The sequence below is a fragment of the Gorilla gorilla genome, chromosome 12, assembly GCF_029281585.2.
Source record: "Gorilla gorilla gorilla isolate KB3781 chromosome 12, NHGRI_mGorGor1-v2.1_pri, whole genome shotgun sequence".
In the NCBI taxonomy this organism is placed as follows: domain Eukaryota; kingdom Metazoa; phylum Chordata; class Mammalia; order Primates; family Hominidae; genus Gorilla; species Gorilla gorilla.
In genome coordinates, this window is record NC_073236.2 from 19730478 (window position 1) to 19755770 (window position 25293).

Below are 25293 nucleotides of genomic sequence, written 5' to 3' on the forward strand. Positions count from 1 at the left end.
AATCGAATGGAATCGAATGGAATGGAATGGAATAGAATGGAATCAACCCCAGTAGAACGCAAGGGAACGGAACGGAACGGAACGGAACGGAACGGAATGGAATGGAATAGAATGGTATCAACCCGATTAGAACGGAATGGAATGGAATGGAATGGAATGGAACGGAATGGAACAGAATGGAATGGAACGGAACGGAACGGAAAGGAATGGAATGGAATGAACCCGAGTAGAACGGAATGGAATGGAATGGAATGGAATGGAATGGATTCGAATGGAATGGAATGGAATACAATGGATTCAACCCGAGTAGAATGGAATGGAATGGAATGGAATGGAATGGAATGGAATGGAATGGAATGGAATGGAATGGAACGGAACGGAATGGAATGGAACGAAATGGAACGGAGTGGAACGGAATTCAAAGGAATGGAACGGAATTCAATGGAATGGAACGGAATGGAACGGAATGGAACGGAATGGAACGGAATGGAATGGAATGGAATGGAACGGAATTCAATGGAATGGAATGGAATGGAATGGAATTCAATGGAATCGAATGGAATGGAATGGAGTGGAATGGAATTCAATGGAATCGAATGGAATGGAATGGAATGGAATTAAATGGAATGGAGTTCAATGGAATTCAATGGAATGGAATGGAATGGAATGGAATGGAATGGAATGGAATGGAATGGAATGGAATGGAATTCAATGGAATGGAATGGAAAGGAATCGAATGGAATCGAATGGAATCGAATGGAATCGAATGAAATGGAATGGAATAGAATGGAATCAACCCGAGTAGAATGGAACGGAATGCAACGGAACGGAACGGAACGGAACGGAACGGAATGGAATGGAATGGAACGGAATCAACCCGATTAGAACGGAATGGAATGGAATGGAATGGAAAGGAACGGAATGGAACAGAATGGAGTGGAACGGAATGGAATGGAATGGAATGGAATGGAATGGATTCGAATGGAATGGAATGGAATACAATGGAATCAACCAGAGTAGAATGGAATGGAATGGAATGGAATGGAATGGAATGGAATGGAATGGAATGGAATGGAACGGAACGGAATGGAATGGAATGGAACGGAACGGAATGGAACGGAATTCAAAGGAATGGAACGGAATTCAATGCAATGGAACGGAATGGAACGGAATGGAACGGAATGGAACGGAATGGAATGGAATGGAATGGAACGGAATTCAATGGAATGGAATGGAATGGAATGGAATTCAATGGAATCGAATGGAATGGAATGGAGTGGAATGGAATTCAATGGAATCGAATGGAATGGAATGGAATGGAATTAAATGGAATGGAATTCAATGGAATTCAATGGAATGGAATGGAATGGAATGGAATGGAATGGAATGGAATGGAATGGAATGGACTTCAATGGATTGGAATGGAATGGAATGGAATGGAATCGAATGGAATCGAATGGAATGGAATGGAATGGAATGGAATAGAATGGAATCAACCCGAGTAGAACGGAAAGGAATGCAACGGAACGGAACGGAACGGAACGGAACGGAATGGAATGGAATGGAACGGAATTCAATGGAATGGAATGGAATGAAATGGAATTCAATGGAATGGAATGGAATGGAATGGAATGGAATTCAATGGAATGGAATGGAATGGAATCGAATGGAATCGAATGGAATCGAATGGAATCGATCGGAATGGAATGGAATCGAATGGAATGGAATGGAATAGAATGGAATCAACCCTAGTAGAACGGAATGGAATGGAATGGAATGGAATGGAATGGAATGGAATGGAATGGAATGGAATGGATTGGAATTCAATGGAATGGAATGGAATGGAATGGAATGGAATGGAATGGAATGGAATGGAATCAAATGGAATGGAATGGAATAGAATGGAATCAACCCGAGTAGAACGGAATGGAATGGAATGGAATGGAATGGAATGGAATGGATTGGAATTCAATGGAATGGAATGGAATCGAATGGAATGGAATGGAATGGAATTAAATGGAGTGGAATTCAATGGAATTCAATGGAATGGAATGGAATGGAATGGAATGGAATGGAATGGAATGGAATGAAATTCAATGGAATGGAATGGAATCGAATAGAATCGAATGGAATCGAATGGAATCGAATGGAATCTAATGGAATGGAATGGAATAGAATGGAATCAAACCGAGTAGAACGGAACGGAACGCAACGGAACGGAACGGAACGGAACGGAACGGAATGGAATGGAATGGAACGGAATTCAATGGAATGGAATGGAATGGAATGGAATTCTATGGAATGGAATGGAATGGAATGGAATGGAATGGAATGGAATGGAATGGAATGGAATGGAATGGAATGGAATTCAATGGAATGGAATGGAATTCACTGGAATGGAATGGAATGGAATACAATGGAATCGAATGGAATCGAAAGGAATCGAATGGGATCTAATGGAATGGAATGGAATGGAATGGAATGGAATGGAATGGAACGGAATTCTATGGAATGGAATGGAATGGAATTCTATGGAATGGAATGGAATTCAATGGAGTGGAATGGAATGGAATGGAATTCAATGGAAAGGAATTCAATGCAATTCAATGGAATGGAATGGAGTGGAATAGAATGGAATGGCATGGAATTCAATGGAATTGAATGGAATGGAATGGAATGGAATCGAATGGAATGGAATGGAAACGAATGGAATCGAATGGAATCGAATGGAATCGAATGGAATGGAATGGAATAGAATGGAATCAACCCAAGTGGAACGGAACGGAACGGAACGGAACGGAACAGAATGGAGTGGAATAGAATGGAATCAAACCGAGTAGAACGGAATGGAATGGAATGGAATTGAATGGAACGGAATGGAACAGAACGGAGTGGAACGGAATGGAACAGAACGGAATGGAATGGAATGAACCCGAGTAGAACGGAATGGAATGGAATGGAATTGAATGGAATGGAATGGAATAGAATGGAGTCAACCTGAGTAGAATGGAATGGAACGGAATGGAACGCAATGGAACGGAAAGGAACGGAATTCAATGGAATGGAACGGAATGGAATGGATTTCAGTGGAATGGAACGGAATTCAATGGAATGGAACGGAATGGAATGGAACGGAACGGAACGGAATGGAACGGAACGGAACGGAATGGAATTCAATGGAATGGAATGGAATGGAATGGAATGGAATGGAATTCTATGGAATGGAATTCAATGGAATGGAATGGAATGGAATGGAATGGAATGGAATGGACGGAATTCAATGGAATGGTATGGAATGGAATGGAATTCAATGGAATGGAATGGAATGGAATGGAATGGAATGGAATGGAATGGAATGGAATGGAATGGAATCGAATGGAATCGAATGGAATCGAATGGAATCGAATGGAATCGAATGGAATCGAATGGAATGGAATGGAATAGAATGGAATCAACCCCAGTAGAACGGAAGGGAATGGAACGGAAAGGAACGCAACGGAACGGAACGGAATGGAAGGGAATAGAATGGAATCAACCCGATTAGAACGGAATGGAATGGAATGGCATGGAATGGAACGGAATGGAACAGAATGGAATGGAACGGAACGGAACGGAAAGGAATGGAATGGAATGAACCCGAGTAGAACGGAATGGAATGGAATGGAATGGAATGGAATGGATTCGAATGGAATGGAATGGAATACAATGGAATCAACCCGAGTAGAATGGAATGGAATGGAATGGAATGGAATGGAATGGAATGGAATGGAACGGAACGGAACGGAATGGAATGGAACGGAACGGAATGGAACGGAATTCAAAGGAATGGAACGGAATTCAATGGAATGGAACGGAAAGGAACGGAATGGAACGGAATGGAACGGAATGGAATGGAATGGAATGGAATTCAATGGAATCGAATGGAATGGAATGGAGTGGAATGGAATTCAATGGAATCGAATTGAATGGAATGGAATGGAATTAAATGGAACGGAATTCAATGGAATTCAATGGAATGGAATGGAATGGAATGGAATGGAATGGAATGGAATGGAATGGAATGGAATGGAATTCAATGGAATGGAATGGAATGGAATCGAATGGAATCGAATGGAATCGAATGGAATCGAATGGAATGGAATGGAATAGAATGGAATCAACCCGAGTAGAACGGAACGGAATGCAACGGAACGGAACGGAACGGAACGGAACGGAACGGAACGGAATGGAATGGAATGGAACGGAATTCAATGGAATGGAATGGAATGAAATGGAATTCAATGGAATGGAATGGAATGGAATGGAATGGAATGGAATGGAATGGAATGGAATGGAATTCAATGGAATGGAAACGAATGGAATGGAATGGAATGGAATGGAATTCATTGGAATGGAATGGAATGGAATCGAATGGAATCGAATGGAATCGAATGGAATCGAATGGAATCGAATGGAATGGAATGGAATAGAATGGAATCAACCCGAGTAGAACGGAACGGAACGCAACGGAACGGAACGGAACGGAACGGAACAGAATGGAATGGAACGGAATTCAATGGAATGGAATGGAATGGAATGGAATGGAATGGAATGGAATGGAATCGAATGGAATCGAATGGAATCGAATGGAATCGAATGGAATCGAACGGAATGGAATGGAATAGAATGGAATCAACCCCAGTAGAATGGAAGGGAACGGAACGGAACGGAACGGAATGGAATGGAATAGAATGGTATCAACCCGACTAGAACGGAATGGAATGGAATGGAATGGAATGGAACGGAATGGAACAGAATGGAATGGAACGGAACGGAACGGAAAGGAATGGAATGGAATGAACCCGAGTAGAATGGAATGGAATGGAATGGAATTAAGTGGAATGGATTCGAATGGAATGGAATGGAATACAATGGAATCAACCCGAGTAGAATGGAATGGAATGGAATGGAATGGAATGGAATGGAATGGAATGGAACGGAACGGAACGGAATGGAACAGAATGGAACGGAATAGAACGGAATTCAAAGGAATGGAACGGAATTCAATGGAATGGAACGGAATGGAACGGAATGGAACGGAATGGAACGGAATGGAATGGAATGGAATGGAACGGAATTCAATGGAATGGAATGGAATGGAATGGAATTCAATGGAATGGAATGGAATGGAATGGAGTGGAACGGAATTCAATGGAATCGAATGGAATGGAATGGAATGGAATTAAATGGAATGGAATTCAATGGAATTCAATGGAATGGAATGGAATGGAATGGAATGGAATTCAATGGAATGGAATGGAATGGAATCGAATGGAATCGAATGGAATGGAATGGAATAGAATGGAATCAACCCCGAGTAGAACGGAACGGAATGCAATGGAACGGAACGGAACGGAACGGAACGGAATGGAATGGAATGGAACGGAATTCAATGGAATGGAATGGAATGAAATGGAATTTAATGGAATGGAATGGAATGGAATGGAATGGAATTGAATGGAATGGAATGGAATGGAATGGAATTCAATGGAATGGAATGGAATCGAATGGAATCGAGTGGAATCGAGTGGAATCGAATGGAATCGAATGGAATGGAATGGAATAGAATGGAATCAACCCGAGTAGAACGGAACGGAACGCAACGGAATGGAACGGAACGGAACGGAACAGGAACGGAACGGAATGGAAAGGAACGGAATTCAATGGAATGGAATGGAATGGAATGGAATGCAATGGTATCAAATGGAATCGAATGGAATCGAATGGAATCGAATGGAATGGAATGGAATAGAATGGAATCAACCCCAGTAGAACGCAAGGGAACGGAACGGAACGGAACGTAACGGAATGGAATGGAATAGAATGGAATCAACCCGGTTAGAACGGAATGGAATGGAATGGAATGGAATGGAACGGAATGGAACAGAATGGAATGGAACGGAACGGAACGGAAAGGAATGGAATGGAATGAACCCGAGTAGAACGGAATGGAATGGAATGGAATGGAATGGATTCGAATGGAATGGAATGGAATACAATGGAATCAACCCGAGTAGAATGGAATGGAATGGAATGGAATCGAATGGAATGGAATGGAACGGAACGGAACGGAATGGAACGGAACGGAACGGAATGGAACGGAATTCAAAGGAATGGAACGGAATTCAATGGAATGGAATGGAATGGAATGGAATTCAGTGGAATCGAATGGAATGGAATGGAGTGGAATGGAATTCAATGGAATCGAATGGAATGGAATGGAATGGAAATAAATGGAATGGAATTCAATGGAATTCAATGGAATGGAATGGAATGGAATGGAATGGAATGGAATGGAATGGAATGGAATGGAATGGAATGGAATGGAATGGAATTCAATGTAATGGAATGGAATGGAATCGAATGGAATCGAATGGAATCGAATGGAATCGAATGGAATGGAATGGAATAGAATGGAATCAACCCGAGTAGAACGGAAAGGAATGCAACGGAACGGAACGGAACGGAACGGAACGGAACGGAATGGAATGGAATGGAACGGAATTCAATGGAATGGAATGGAATGAAATGGAATTCAATGGAATGGAATAGAATGGAATGGAATGGAATGGAATGGAATGGAATGGAATTCAATGGAATGGAATGGAATGGAATCGAATGGAATCGAATGGAATCGAATGGAATCGATTGGAATGGAATGGAATCGAAGGGAATGGAATGCAATAGAATGGAATCAACCCGAGTAGAACGGAATGGAATGGAATGGAAAGGAATGGAATGGAAAGGAATTAAATGGAATGGAATTCAATGGAATTCAATTTAATGGAATGGAATGGAATGGAATGGAATGGAATGGAATGGAATGGAATGGAATGGAATGAAATTCAAGGGAATGGAATGGAATCGAATGGAATCGAATGGAATCGAATGGAATCTAATGGAATGGAATGGAATAGAATGGAATCAACCCGAGTAGAACGGAACGGAACGCAATGGAACGGAACGGAACGGAACGGAACGGAACGCAATGGAATGGAATGGAACGGAATTCAATGGAATGGAATGGAATGGAATGGAATTCTATGGAATGGAATGGAATGGAATGGAATGGAATGGAATTCAATGGAATGGAATGGAATTCAATGGAATGGAATGGAATGGAATAGAATGGAATCGAATGGAATCGAAAGGAATCGAATGGGATCTAATGGAATGGAATGGAATGGAATGGAATGGAATGGAACGGAATTCTATGGAATGGAATGGAATGGAATGGAGTGGAATGGAATTCCATGGAATCGAATGGAATGGAATGGAATGGAATTAAATGGAATGGAATTCAATGGAATTCAATGGAATGGAATGGAATGGAATGGAAAGGAATGGAATGGAATGGAATGGAATGGAATTCAATGGAATGGAATGGAATGGAATGGAGTGGAATGGAATTCCATGGAATCGAATGGAATGGAATGGAATGGAATTAAATGGAATGGAATTCAATGGAATTCAATGGAATGGAATGGAATGGAATGGAAAGGAATGGAATGGAATGGAATGGAATGGAATTCAATGGAATGGAATGGAATGGAATCGAATGGAATCGAATGGAATCGAATGGAATGGAATGGAATAGAATGGAATCAACCCGAGTAGAACGGAACGGAATGCAACGGAACGGAACGGAACGGAACGGAACGGAACGGAACGGAATGGAATGGAATGGAACGGAATTCAATGGAATGGAATGGAATGAAATGGAATTTAATGGAATGGAATGGAATGGAATGGAATGGAATGGAATGGAATGGAATGGAATGGAATTCAATGGAATGGAATGGAATGGAATGGAATGGAATGGAATTCAATGGAATGGAATGGAATGGAATCGAATGGAATCGAGTGGAATCGAATGGAATCGAATGGAATCGAATGGAATCGAATGGAATGGAATGGAATAGAATGGAATCAACCCGAGTAGAATGGAACGGAACGCAACGGAACGGAACGGAACGGAACGGAACGGAACGGAATGGAATGGAACGGAATTCAATGGAATGGAATGGAATGGAATGGAATGGAATGGAATGGAATCGAATGGAATCGAATGGAATGGAATGGAGTGGAATGGAATTCCATGGAATCGAATGGAATGGAATGGAATGGAAATAAATGGAATGGAATTCAATGGAATTCAATGGAATGGAATGGAATGGAATGGAATGGAATGGAATGGAATTCAATGGAATGGAATGGAATGGAATCGAATGGAATCGAATGGAATGGAATGGAATAGAATGGAATCAACCCGAGTAGAACGGAACGGAATGCAATGGAACGGAACGGAACGGAACGGAACGGAACGGAATGGAATGGAATGGAACGGAATTCAATGGAAAGGAATGGAATGAAATGGAATTTAATGGAATGGAATGGAATGGAATGGAATGGAATTGAATGGAATGGAATGGAATGGAATGGAATTCAATGGAATGGAATGGAATGGAATCGAATGGAATCGAGTGGAATCGAGTGGAATCGAATGGAATCGAATGGAATGGAATGGAATAGAATGGAATCAACCCGAGTAGAACGGAACGGAACGCAACGGAATGGAACGGAACGGAACGGAACGGAACGGAATGGAATGGAACGGAATTCAATGGAATGGAATGGAATGGAATGGAATGGAATGGAATGGAATCGAATGGAATCGAATGGAATCGAATGGAATCGAATGGAATCGAACGGAATGGAATGGAATAGAATGGAATCAACCCCAGTAGAATGGAAGGGAACGGAACGGAACGGAACGGAATGGAATGGAATAGAATGGTATCAACCCGACTAGAACGGAATGGAATGGAATGGAATGGAATGGAACGGAATGGAACAGAATGGAATGGAACGGAACGGAACGGAAAGGAATGGAATGGAAAGAACCCGAGTAGAATGGAATGGAATGGAATGGAATTAAGTGGAATGGATTCGAATGGAATGGAATGGAATACAATGGAATCAACCCGAGTAGAATGGAATGGAATGGAATGGAATGGAATGGAATGGAATGGAATGGAACGGAACGGAACGGAATGGAACAGAATGGAACGGAATAGAACGGAATTCAAAGGAATGGAACGGAATTCAATGGAATGGAACGGAATGGAACGGAATGGAACGGAATGGAACGGAATGGAATGGAATGGAATGGAACGGAATTCAATGGAATGGAATGGAATGGAATGGAATTCAATGGAATGGAATGGAATGGAATGGAGTGGAACGGAATTCAATGGAATCGAATGGAATGGAATGGAATGGAATTAAATGGAATGGAATTCAATGGAATTCAATGGAATGGAATGGAATGGAATGGAATGGAATTCAATGGAATGGAATGGAATGGAATCGAATGGAATCGAATGGAATGGAATGGAATAGAATGGAATCAACCCCGAGTAGAACGGAACGGAATGCAATGGAACGGAACGGAACGGAACGGAACGGAATGGAATGGAATGGAACGGAATTCAATGGAATGGAATGGAATGAAATGGAATTTAATGGAATGGAATGGAATGGAATGGAATGGAATTGAATGGAATGGAATGGAATGGAATGGAATTCAATGGAATGGAATGGAATCGAATGGAATCGAGTGGAATCGAGTGGAATCGAATGGAATCGAATGGAATGGAATGGAATAGAATGGAATCAACCCGAGTAGAACGGAACGGAACGCAACGGAATGGAACGGAACGGAACGGAACAGGAACGGAACGGAATGGAAAGGAACGGAATTCAATGGAATGGAATGGAATGGAATGGAATGCAATGGTATCAAATGGAATCGAATGGAATCGAATGGAATCGAATGGAATGGAATGGAATAGAATGGAATCAACCCCAGTAGAACGCAAGGGAACGGAACGGAACGGAACGTAACGGAATGGAATGGAATAGAATGGAATCAACCCGGTTAGAACGGAATGGAATGGAATGGAATGGAATGGAACGGAATGGAACAGAATGGAATGGAACGGAACGGAACGGAAAGGAATGGAATGGAATGAACCCGAGTAGAACGGAATGGAATGGAATGGAATGGAATGGATTCGAATGGAATGGAATGGAATACAATGGAATCAACCCGAGTAGAATGGAATGGAATGGAATGGAATCGAATGGAATGGAATGGAACGGAACGGAACGGAATGGAACGGAACGGAACGGAATGGAACGGAATTCAAAGGAATGGAACGGAATTCAATGGAATGGAATGGAATGGAATGGAATTCAGTGGAATCGAATGGAATGGAATGGAGTGGAATGGAATTCAATGGAATCGAATGGAATGGAATGGAATGGAAATAAATGGAATGGAATTCAATGGAATTCAATGGAATGGAATGGAATGGAATGGAATGGAATGGAATGGAATGGAATGGAATGGAATGGAATGGAATGGAATTCAATGTAATGGAATGGAATGGAATCGAATGGAATCGAATGGAATCGAATGGAATCGAATGGAATGGAATGGAATAGAATGGAATCAACCCGAGTAGAACGGAAAGGAATGCAACGGAACGGAACGGAACGGAACGGAACGGAACGGAATGGAATGGAATGGAACGGAATTCAATGGAATGGAATGGAATGAAATGGAATTCAATGGAATGGAATAGAATGGAATGGAATGGAATGGAATGGAATGGAATGGAATTCAATGGAATGGAATGGAATGGAATCGAATGGAATCGAATGGAATCGAATGGAATCGATTGGAATGGAATGGAATCGAAGGGAATGGAATGCAATAGAATGGAATCAACCCGAGTAGAACGGAATGGAATGGAATGGAAAGGAATGGAATGGAAAGGAATTAAATGGAATGGAATTCAATGGAATTCAATTTAATGGAATGGAATGGAATGGAATGGAATGGAATGGAATGGAATGGAATGGAATGGAATGAAATTCAAGGGAATGGAATGGAATCGAATGGAATCGAATGGAATCGAATGGAATCTAATGGAATGGAATGGAATAGAATGGAATCAACCCGAGTAGAACGGAACGGAACGCAATGGAACGGAACGGAACGGAACGGAACGGAACGCAATGGAATGGAATGGAACGGAATTCAATGGAATGGAATGGAATGGAATGGAATTCTATGGAATGGAATGGAATGGAATGGAATGGAATGGAATTCAATGGAATGGAATGGAATTCAATGGAATGGAATGGAATGGAATAGAATGGAATCGAATGGAATCGAAAGGAATCGAATGGGATCTAATGGAATGGAATGGAATGGAATGGAATGGAATGGAACGGAATTCTATGGAATGGAATGGAATGGAATGGAGTGGAATGGAATTCCATGGAATCGAATGGAATGGAATGGAATGGAATTAAATGGAATGGAATTCAATGGAATTCAATGGAATGGAATGGAATGGAATGGAAAGGAATGGAATGGAATGGAATGGAATGGAATTCAATGGAATGGAATGGAATGGAGTGGAATGGAATTCCATGGAATCGAATGGAATGGAATGGAATGGAATTAAATGGAATGGAATTCAATGGAATTCAATGGAATGGAATGGAATGGAATGGAAAGGAATGGAATGGAATGGAATGGAATGGAATTCAATGGAATGGAATGGAATGGAATCGAATGGAATCGAATGGAATCGAATGGAATGGAATGGAATAGAATGGAATCAACCCGAGTAGAATGGAACGGAACGCAACGGAACGGAACGGAACGGAACGGAACGGAACGGAATGGAATGGAACGGAATTCAATGGAATGGAATGGAATGGAATGGAATGGAATGGAATGGAATCGAATGGAATCGAATGGAATGGAATGGAGTGGAATGGAATTCCATGGAATCGAATGGAATGGAATGGAATGGAAATAAATGGAATGGAATTCAATGGAATTCAATGGAATGGAATGGAATGGAATGGAATGGAATGGAATGGAATTCAATGGAATGGAATGGAATGGAATCGAATGGAATCGAATGGAATGGAATGGAATAGAATGGAATCAACCCGAGTAGAACGGAACGGAATGCAATGGAACGGAACGGAACGGAACGGAACGGAACGGAATGGAATGGAATGGAACGGAATTCAATGGAATGGAATGGAATGAAATGGAATTTAATGGAATGGAATGGAATGGAATGGAATGGAATTGAATGGAATGGAATGGAATGGAATGGAATTCAATGGAATGGAATGGAATGGAATCGAATGGAATCGAGTGGAATCGAGTGGAATCGAATGGAATCGAATGGAATGGAATGGAATAGAATGGAATCAACCCGAGTAGAACGGAACGGAACGCAACGGAATGGAACGGAACGGAACGGAACGGAACGGAATGGAATGGAACGGAATTCAATGGAATGGAATGGAATGGAATGGAATGGAATGGAATCGAATGGAATCGAATGGAATCGAATGGAATCGAATGGAATGGAATGGAATAGAATGGAATCAACCCCAGTAGAACGCAAGGGAACGGAACGGAACGGAACTGAACGGAATGGAATGGAATAGAATGGAATCAACCCGGTTAGAACGGAATGGAATGGAATGGAATGGAATGGAACGGAATGCAACAGAATGGAATGGAACGGAACGGAACGGAAAGGAATGGAATGGAATGAACCCGAGTAGAACGGAATGGAATGGAATGGAATGGAATGGATTCGAATGGAATGGAATGGAATACAATGGAATCAACCCGAGTAGAATGGAATGGAATGGAATGGAATGGAATGGAATGGAATGGAACTGAACGGAACGGAATGGAACGGAACGGAACGGAATGGAACGGAATTCAAAGGAATGGAACGGAATTCAATGGAATGGAATGGAATGGAATGGAATTCAATGGAATCGAATGGAATGGAATGGAGTGGAATGGAATTCAATGGAATCGAATGGAATGGAATGGAATGGAAATAAATGGAATGGAATTCAATGGAATTCAATGGAATGGAATGGAATGGAATGGAATGCAATGGAATGGAATGGAATGGAATGGAATGGAATGGAATGGATTTCAATGGAATGGAATGGAATGGAATCGAGTGGAATCGAATGGAATCGAATGGAATCGAATGGAATGGAATGTAATAGAATGGAATCAACCCGAGTAGAACGGAAAGGAATGCAACGGAACGGAACGGAACGGAACGGAACGGAACGGAATGGAATGGAATGGAACGGAATTCAATGGAATGGAATGGAATGAAATGGAATTAAATGGAATGGAATAGAATGGAATGGAATGGAATGGAAGGGAATGGAATGGAATGGAATGGAATTCAATGGAATGGAATGGAATGGAATCGAATGGAATCGAATGGAATCGAATGGAATCGATTGGAATGGAATGGAATCGAAGGGAATGGAATGCAATAGAATGGAATCAACCCGAGTAGAACGGAATGGAATGGAATGGAATGGAATGGAATGGAATGGAATTAAATGGAATGGAATTCAATGGAATTCAATGGAATGGAATGGAATGGAATGGAATGGAATGGAATGGAATGGAATGAAATTCAATGGAATGGAATGGAATCGAATGGAATCGAATGGAATCGAATGGAATCGAATGGAATCTAATGGAATGGAATGGAATAGAATGGAATCAACCCGAGTAGAACGGAACGGAACGCAATGGAACGGAACGGAACGGAACGGAACGCAATGGAATGGAATGGAACGGAATTCAATGGAATGGAATGGAATGGAATGGAATTCTATGGAATGGAATGGAATGGAATGGAATGGAATGGAATGGAATTCAATGGAATGGAATGGAATTCAATGGAATGGAATGGAATGGAATAGAATGGAATCGAATGGAATCGAAAGGAATCGAATGGGATCTAATGGAATGGAATGGAATGGAATGGAATGGAATGGAACGGAATTCTATGGAATGGAATGGAATGGAATGGAGTGGAATGGAATTCCATGGAATCGAATGGAATGGAATGGAATGGAATTAAATGGAATGGAATTCAATGGAATTCAATGGAATGGAATGGAATGGAATGGAAAGGAATGGAATGGAATGGAATGGAATGGAATTCAATGGAATGGAATGGAATGGAATGGAGTGGAATGGAATTCCATGGAATCGAATGGAATGGAAGGCAATGGAATTAAATGGAATGGAATTCAATGGAATTCAATGGAATGGAATGGAATGGAATGGAAAGGAATGGAATGGAATGGAATGGAATGGAATTCAATGGAATAGAATGGAATGGAATCGAATGGAATCGAATGGAATCGAATGGAATGGAATGGAATAGAATGGAATCAACCCGAGTAGAACGGAACGGAATGCAACGGAACGGAACGGAACAGAACGGAACGGAACGGAACGGAACGGAATGGAATCGAATGGAACAGAATTCAATGGAATGGAATGGAATGAAATGGAATTTAATGGAATGGAATGGAATGGAATGGAATGGAATGGAATGGAATGGAATTCAATGGAATGGAATGGAATGGAATGGAATGGAATGGAATTCAATGGAATGGAATGGAATGGAATCGAATGGAATCGAGTGGAATCGAATGGAATCGAATGGAATCGAATGGAATGGAATGGAATGGAATGGAATAGAATGGAATCAACCCGAGTAGAACGGAACGGAACGCAACGGAACGGAACGGAACGGAACGGAACGGAACGGAACGGAATGGAACGGAACGGAATTCAATGGAATGGAATGGAATGGAATGGAATGGAATGGAATGGAATGGAATGGAATCGAATGGAATCGAATGGAATCGAATGGAATCGAATGGAATGGAATGGAATAGAATGGAATCAACCCCAGTAGAACGCAAGGGAACAGAACGGAACGGAACGGAACGGAATGGAATGGAATAGAATGGAATCAACCCGATTAGAACGGAATGGAATGGAATGGAATGGAATGGAACGGAATGGAACAGAATGGAATGGAACGGAACGGAACGGAAAGGAATGGAATGGAATGAACCCGAGTAGAACGGAATGGAATGGAATGGAATGGAATGGATTCGAATGGAATGGAATGGAATACAATGGAATCAACCCGAGTAGAATGGAATGGAATGGAATGGAATGGAATGGAATGGAATGGAATGGAATGGAGCGGAACGGAATGGAACGGAACGGAACGGAATGGAACGGAATTCAAAGGAACGGAACGGAATTCAATGGAAAGGAAAGGAATGGAACGGAATGGAACGGAATGGAACGGAATGGAATGGAATGGAATGGAACGGAATTCAATGGAATGGAATGGAATGGAATGGAATTCAATGGAATCGAATGGAATTGAATGGAGTGGAATGGAATTCCATGGAATCGAATGGAATGGAATGGAATGGAATTAAATGGAATGGAATTCAATGGAATGGAATGGAATGGAATGGAATAGAATGGAATGGAATGGAATGGAATGGAATGGATTTCAATGGAATGGAATGGAATGGAATCGAATGCAATCGAATGGAATGGAATGGAATGGAATGGAATGGAATGGAATGGAATAGAATGGAATCAACCCGAGTAGAACGGAAATGAATGCAATGGAATGGAACGGAACGGAACGGAACGGAACGGAGTGGAATGGAATGGAATGGAACGGAATTCAATGGAATGGAATGGAATGAAATGGAATTCAATGGAATGGAATGGAATGGAATGGAATGGAATGGAATGGAATGGAATTCAATGGAATGGAATGGAATGGAATCGAATGGAATCGAATGAAATCGAATGGAATCGATTGGAATGGAATGGAATCGAATGGAATGGAATGTAATAGAATGGAATCAACCCGAGTAGAACGGAATGGAATGGAATGGAATGGAATGGAATGGAATGGATTGGAATTCAATGGAATGGAATGGAATGGAATGGAATGGAATGGAATGGAATGGAATGGAATGGAATGGAATGGAATAGAATGGAATCAACCCGAGTAGAACGGAATGGAATGGAATGGAATGGAATGGAATGGATTGGAATTCAACGGAATGGAATGGAATCGAATGGAATGGAATGGAATGGAATTAAATGGAATGGAATTCAATGGAATTCAATGGAATGGAATGGAATGGAATGGAATGGAATGGAATGGAATGGAATGGAATGGAATGGAATAGAATGGAATCAACCCGAGTAGAACGGAACGGAATGCAACGGAACGTAACGGAACGGAACGGAACGGAACGGAACGGAATGGAATGGAATGGAACGGAATTCAATGGAATGGAATGGAATGAAATGGAATTCAATGGAATGGAATGGAATGGAATGGAATGGAATGGAATGGAATAGAATGGAATTCAATGGAATGGAATGGAATGGAATGGAATGGAATGGAATTCAATGGAATGGAATGGAATGGAATCGAATGGAATGGAATGGAATCGAATGGAATCGAATGGAATCGAATGGAATGGAATGGAATAGAATGGAATCAACCCGAGTAGAACGGAGCGGAACACAACGGAACGGAACGGAACGGAACGGAACGGAATGGAATGGAACGGAATTCAATGGAATGGAATGGAATGGAATGGAATGGAATGGAATCGAATGGAATCGAATGGAATCGAATGGAATCGAATGGAATCGAACGGAATGGAATGGAATAGAATGGAATCAACCCTAGTAGAACGGAAGGGAACGGAACTGAACGGAACGGAACGGAACGGAACTGAACGGAATGGAATGGAATAGAATGGTGTCAACCCGATTAGAACGGAATGGAATGGAATGGAATGGAATGGAACGGAATGGAACAGAATGGAATGGAACGGAACGGAACGGAAAGGAATGGAATGGAATGCACGCGAGTAGAACGGAATGGAATGGAATGGAATGGATTCGAATGGAATGGAATGGAATACAATGGAATCAACCCGAGTAGAATGGAATGGAATGGAATGGAATGGAATGGAATGGAATGGAATGGAATGGAATGGAATGGAACGGAACAGAACGGAATGGAACAGAACGGAACGGAATGGAACGGAATTCAAAGTAATGGAACGGAATTCAATGGAATGGAATGGAATGGAACGGAATGGAACGGAATGGAACGGAATGGAATGGAATGGAATGGAAGGGAATTCAATGGAATGGAATGGAATGGAATGGAATTCAATGGAATGGAATGGAATGGAATGGAGTGGAATGGAATGGAATTCAATGGAATCGAATGTAATGGAATGGAATGGAATTAAATGGAATGGAATTCAATGGAATTCAATGGAATGGAATGGAATGGAATGGAATGGAATGGAATGGAATGGAATGGAATGGAATGGAATTCAAAGGAATGGAATGGAATGGAATCGAATGGAATCGAATGGAATCGAATGGAATGGAATGGAATAGAATGGAATCAACCCGAGTAGAACGGAACGGAATGCAACGGATCGGAACGGAACGGAACGGAACGGAACGGAATGGAATGGAACGGAATTCAATGAATGGAATGGAATGAAATGGAATTCAATGGAATGGAATGGAATGGAATGGAATGGAATGGAATGGAATGGAATGGAATTCAATGGAATGGAATGGAATGGAATGGAATGGAATCGAATGGAATCGAATGGAATGGAATGGAATAGAATGGAATCAACCCGAGTAGAACGGAACGCAACGGAACGGAACGGAACGGAACGGAATGGAACGGAATGGTATGGAACGGAATTCAATGGAATGGAATGGAATGGAATGGAATGGAATGGAATCGAATGGAATCGAATGGAATCGAATGGAATCGAATGGAATCGAATGGAATGGAATGGAATAGAATGGAATCAACCCCAGTAGAACGCAAGGGAACGGAACGGAACGGAACGGAACGGAATGGAATGGAATAGAATGGAATCAACCCGATTAGAACGGAATGGAATGGAATGGAATGGAATGGAACGGAATGGAACAGAATGGAATGGAACGGAACGGAACGGAAAGGAATGGAATGGAATGAACCCGAGTAGAACGGAATGGAATGGAATGGAATGGAATGGAATGGAATGGAACGGAACGGAACGGAACGGAACGGAATGGAACGGAACGGAACGGAATGGAACGGAATTCAAAGGAATGGAACGGAATTCAATGGAATGGAATGGAAAGGAATGGAATTCAATGGAATCGAATGGAATGGAATGGAGTGGAATGGAATTCAATGGAATCGAATGGAATGGAATGGAATGGAATGGAATCGAATAGAATCAAATGGAATCGAATGGAATCGAATGGAATGGAATGGAAAAGAATGGAATCAACCCGAGTAGAACGGAAAGGAATGCAACGGAACGGAACGGAACGGAACGGAACGGAATGGAATGGAATGGAACGGAATTCAATGGAATGGAATGGAATGAAATGGAATTCAATGGAATGGAATAGAATGGAATGGAATGGAATGGAATGGAATGGAATGGAATTCAATGGAATGGAATGGAATGGAATCGAATGGAATCGAATGGAATCGAATGGAATCGAATGGAATGGAATGGAATCGAATGGAATGGAATGCAATAGAATGGAATCAACCCGAGTAGAACGGAATGGAATGGAATGGAATGGAATGGAATGGAATGGAATGGAATGGAATTCAATGGAATGGAATGGAATGGAATGGAATGGAATGGAATGGAATGGATTGGAATTCAATGGAATGGAATGGAATCGAATGGAATGGAATGGAATGGAATTAAATGGAATGGAATTCAATGGAATTCAATGGAATGGAATGGAATGGAATGGAATGGAATGGAATGGAATGGAATGGAATGGAATGAAATTCAATGGAATGGAATGGAATCGAATGAAATCGAATGGAATCGAATGGAATCGAATGGAATCTAATGGAATGGAATGGAATAGAATGGAATCAACCCGAGTAGAACGGAACGGAACGCAACGGAACGGAACGGAACGGAACGGAACGGAACGCAATGGAATGGAATGGAACGGAGTTCAATGGAATGGAACGGAATGGAATGGAATTCTATGGAATGGAATGGAATGGAATGGAATGGAATGGAATGGAATGGAATTCAATGGAATGGAATGGAGTGGAATGGAATTCAATGGAATCGAATGGAATGGAATGGAATGGAATAGAATGGAATCGAATGGAATCGAAAGGATTCGAATGGGATCTAATGGAATGGAATGGAATGGAATGGAATGGAATGGAACGGAATTCTATGGAATGGAATGGAATGGAATTCTATGGAATGGAATGGAATTCAATGGAATGGAATGGAATGGAATGGAATTCAATGGAAAGGAATTCAATGGAATTCAATGGAATGGAATGGAATGGAATGGAATGGAATGGCATGGAATTCAATGGAATTGAATGGAATGGAATGGAATGGAATCGAATGGAATGGAATGGAAACGAATGGAATCGAATGGAATCGAATGGAATGGAATGGAATAGAATGGAATCAACCCAAGTGGAACGGAACGGAACGGAACGGAACGGAACGGAATGGAGTGGAATAGAATGGAATCAAACCGAGTAGAACGGAATGGAATGGAATGGAATTGAATGGAACGGAATGGAACAGAACGGAATGGAACGGAACGGAACGGAACGGAATGGAATGGAATGAACCCGAGTAGAACGGAATGGAATGGAATGGAATGGAATGGATTCGAATGGAATGGAATGGAGTGGAATGGAATTAAATGGAATGGATTCGAATGGAATGGAATGGAATACAATGGAATCAACCCGAGTAGAATGGAATGGAATGGAATGGAATGGAATGGAATGGAATGGAATGGAATGGAACGGAACGGAACGGAATGGAACAGAACGGAACGGAATGGAACGGAATTCAAAGGAATGGAACGGAATTCAATGGAATGGAACGGAATGGAATGGAATGGAACGGAATGGAACGGAATGGAATGGAATGGAATGGAACGGAATTCAATGGAATGGAATGGAATGGAATGGAATTCAATGGAATGGAAAGGAATGGAATGGAGTGGAATGGAATTCCATGGAATCGAATGGAACGGAATGGAATGGAATTAAATGGAATGGAATTCAATGGAATTCAATGGAATGGAATGGAATGGAATGGAAAGGAATGGAATGGAATGGAATGGAATGGAATTCAATGGAATGGAATGGAATGGAATCGAATGGAATCGAATGGAATCGAATGGAATGGAATGGAATTGAATGGAATGGAATGGAATGGAATGGAATTCAATGGAATGGAATGGAATGGAATCGAATGGAATCGAGTGGAATCGAGTGGAATCGAATGGAATCGAATGGAATGGAATGGAATAGAATGGAATCAACCCGAGTAGAACGGAACGGAACGCAACGGAATGGAACGGAACGGAACGGAACGGAACGGAATGGAATGGAACGGAATTCAATGAAATGGAATGGAATGGAATGGAATGGAATCGAATGGAATCGAATGGAATCGAATGGAATCGAATGGAATGGAATGGAATAGAATGGAATCAACCCCAGTAGAACGCAAGGGAACGGAACGGAACGGAACTGAACGGAATGGAATGGAATAGAATGGAATCAACCCGGTTAGAACGGAATGGAATGGAATGGAATGGAATGGAACGGAATGCAACAGAATGGAATGGAACGGAACGGAACGGAAAGGAATGGAATGGAATGAACCCGAGTAGAACGGAATGGAATGGAATGGAATGGAATGGATTCGAATGGAATGGAATGGAATACAATGGAATCAACCCGAGTAGAATGGAATGGAATGGAATGGAATGGAATGGAATGGAATGGAACTGAACGGAACGGAATGGAACGGAACGGAACGGAATGGAACGGAATTCAAAGGAATGGAACGGAATTCAATGGAATGGAATGGAATGGAATGGAATTCAATGGAATCGAATGGAATGGAATGGAGTGGAATGGAATTCAATGGAATCGAATGGAATGGAATGGAATGGAAATAAATGGAATGGAATTCAATGGAATTCAATGGAATGGAATGGAATGGAATGGAATGCAATGGAATGGAATGGAATGGAATGGAATGGAATGGAATGGATTTCAATGGAATGGAATGGAATGGAATCGAGTGGAATCGAATGGAATCGAATGGAATCGAATGGAATGGAATGTAATAGAATGGAATCAACCCGAGTAGAACGGAAAGGAATGCAACGGAACGGAACGGAACGGAACGGAACGGAACGGAATGGAATGGAATGGAACGGAATTCAATGGAATGGAATGGAATGAAATGGAATTAAATGGAATGGAATAGAATGGAATGGAATGGAATGGAAGGGAATGGAATGGAATGGAATGGAATTCAATGGAATGGAATGGAATGGAATCGAATGGAATCGAATGGAATCGAATGGAATCGATTGGAATGGAATGGAATCGAAGGGAATGGAATGCAATAGAATGGAATCAACCCGAGTAGAACGGAATGGAATGGAATGGAATGGAATGGAATGGAATGGAATTAAATGGAATGGAATTCAATGGAATTCAATGGAATGGAATGGAATGGAATGGAATGGAATGGAATGGAATGGAATGAAATTCAATGGAATGGAATGGAATCGAATGGAATCGAATGGAATCGAATGGAATCGAATGGAATCTAATGGAATGGAATGGAATAGAATGGAATCAACCCGAGTAGAACGGAACGGAACGCAATGGAACGGAACGGAACGGAACGGAACGCAATGGAATGGAATGGAACGGAATTCAATGGAATGGAATGGAATGGAATGGAATTCTATGGAATGGAATGGAATGGAATGGAATGGAATGGAATGGAATTCAATGGAATGGAATGGAATTCAATGGAATGGAATGGAATGGAATAGAATGGAATCGAATGGAATCGAAAGGAATCGAATGGGATCTAATGGAATGGAATGGAATGGAATGGAATGGAATGGAACGGAATTCTATGGAATGGAATGGAATGGAATGGAGTGGAATGGAATTCCATGGAATCGAATGGAATGGAATGGAATGGAATTAAATGGAATGGAATTCAATGGAATTCAATGGAATGGAATGGAATGGAATGGAAAGGAATGGAATGGAATGGAATGGAATGGAATTCAATGGAATGGAATGGAATGGAATGGAGTGGAATGGAATTCCATGGAATCGAATGGAATGGAAGGCAATGGAATTAAATGGAATGGAATTCAATGGAATTCAATGGAATGGAATGGAATGGAATGGAAAGGAATGGAATGGAATGGAATGGAATGGAATTCAATGGAATAGAATGGAATGGAATCGAATGGAATCGAATGGAATCGAATGGAATGGAATGGAATAGAATGGAATCAACCCGAGTAGAACGGAACGGAATGCAACGGAACGGAACGGAACAGAACGGAACGGAACGGAACGGAACGGAATGGAATCGAATGGAACGGAATTCAATGGAATGGAATGGAATGAAATGGAATTTAATGGAATGGAATGGAATGGAATGGAATGGAATGGAATGGAATGGAATTCAATGGAATGGAATGGAATGGAATGGAATGGAATGGAATTCAATGGAATGGAATGGAATGGAATCGAATGGAATCGAGTGGAATCGAATGGAATCGAATGGAATCGAATGGAATCGAATGGAATGGAATGGAATAGAATGGAATCAACCCGAGTAGAACGGAACGGAACGCAACGGAACGGAACGGAACGGAACGGAACGGAACGGAATGGAACGGAACGGAATTCAATGGAATGGAATGGAATGGAATGGAATGGAATGGAATGGAATGGAATGGAATCGAATGGAATCGAATGGAATCGAATGGAATCGAATGGAATGGAATGGAATAGAATGGAATCAACCCCAGTAGAACGCAAGGGAACAGAACGGAACGGAACGGAACGGAATGGAATGGAATAGAATGGAATCAACCCGATTAGAACGGAATGGAATGGAATGGAATGGAATGGAACGGAATGGAACAGAATGGAATGGAACGGAACGGAACGGAAAGGAATGGAATGGAATGAACCCGAGTAGAACGGAATGGAATGGAATGGAATGGAATGGATTCGAATGGAATGGAATGGAATACAATGGAATCAACCCGAGTAGAATGGAATGGAATGGAATGGAATGGAATGGAATGGAATGGAATGGAATGGAGCGGAACGGAATGGAACGGAACGGAACGGAATGGAACGGAATTCAAAGGAACGGAACGGAATTCAATGGAAAGGAAAGGAATGGAACGGAATGGAACGGAATGGAACGGAATGGAATGGAATGGAATGGAACGGAATTCAATGGAATGGAATGGAATGGAATGGAATTCAATGGAATCGAATGGAATTGAATGGAGTGGAATGGAATTCCATGGAATCGAATGGAATGGAATGGAATGGAATTAAATGGAATGGAATTCAATGGAATGGAATGGAATGGAATGGAATAGAATGGAATGGAATGGAATGGAATGGAATGGATTTCAATGGAATGGAATGGAATGGAATCGAATGCAATCGAATGGAATGGAATGGAATGGAATGGAATGGAATGGAATGGAATAGAATGGAATCAACCCGAGTAGAACGGAAATGAATGCAACGGAATGGAACGGAACGGAACGGAACGGAACGGAGTGGAATGGAATGGAATGGAACGGAATTCAATGGAATGGAATGGAATGAAATGGAATTCAATGGAATGGAATGGAATGGAATGGAATGGAATGGAATGGAATGGAATTCAATGGAATGGAATGGAATGGAATCGAATGGAATCGAATGAAATCGAATGGAATCGATTGGAATGGAATGGAATCGAATGGAATGGAATGTAATAGAATGGAATCAACCCGGGTAGAACGGAATGGAATGGAATGGAATGGAATGGAATGGAATGGATTGGAATTCAATGGAATGGAATGGAATGGAATGGAATGGAATGGAACGGAATGGAATGGAATGGAATGGAATGGAATGGAATGGAATAGAATGGAATCAACCCGAGTAGAACGGAATGGAATGGAATGGAATGGAATGGAATGGATTGGAATTCAACGGAATGGAATGGAATCGAATGGAATGGAATGGAATGGAATTAAATGGAATGGAATTCAATGGAATTCAATGGAATGGAATGGAATGGAATGGAATGGAATGGAATGGAATGGAATGGAATGGAATGGAATGGAATAGAATGGAATCAACCCGAGTAGAACGGAACGGAATGCAACGGAACGTAACGGAACGGAACGGAACGGAACGGAACGGAATGGAATGGAATGGAACGGAATTCAATGGAATGGAATGGAATGAAATGGAATTCAATGGAATGGAATGGAATGGAATGGAATGGAATGGAATGGAATAGAATGGAATTCAATGGAATGGAATGGAATGGAATGGAATGGAATGGAATTCAATGGAATGGAATGGAATGGAATCGAATGGAATGGAATGGAATCGAATGGAATCGAATGGAATCGAATGGAATGGAATGGAATAGAATGGAATCAACCCGAGTAGAACGGAGCGGAACACAACGGAACGGAACGGAACGGAACGGAACGGAATGGAATGGAACGGAATTCAATGGAATGGAATGGAATGGAATGGAATGGAATGGAATCGAATGGAATCGAATGGAATCGAATGGAATCGAATGGAATCGAACGGAATGGAATGGAATAGAATGGAATCAACCCTAGTAGAACGGAAGGGAACGGAACTGAACGGAACGGAACGGAACGGAACTGAACGGAATGGAATGGAATAGAATGGTGTCAACCCGATTAGAACGGAATGGAATGGAATGGAATGGAATGGAACGGAATGGAACAGAATGGAATGGAACGGAACGGAACGGAAAGGAATGGAATGGAATGCACCCGAGTAGAACGGAATGGAATGGAATGGAATGGATTCGAATGGAATGGAATGGAATACAATGGAATCAACCCGAGTAGAATGGAATGGAATGGAATGGAATGGAATGGAATGGAATGGAATGGAATGGAATGGAATGGAACGGAACAGAACGGAATGGAACAGAACGGAACGGAATGGAACGGAATTCAAAGTAATGGAACGGAATTCAATGGAATGGAATGGAATGGAACGGAATGGAACGGAATGGAACGGAATGGAATGGAATGGAATGGAAGGGAATTCAATGGAATGGAATGGAATGGAATGGAATTCA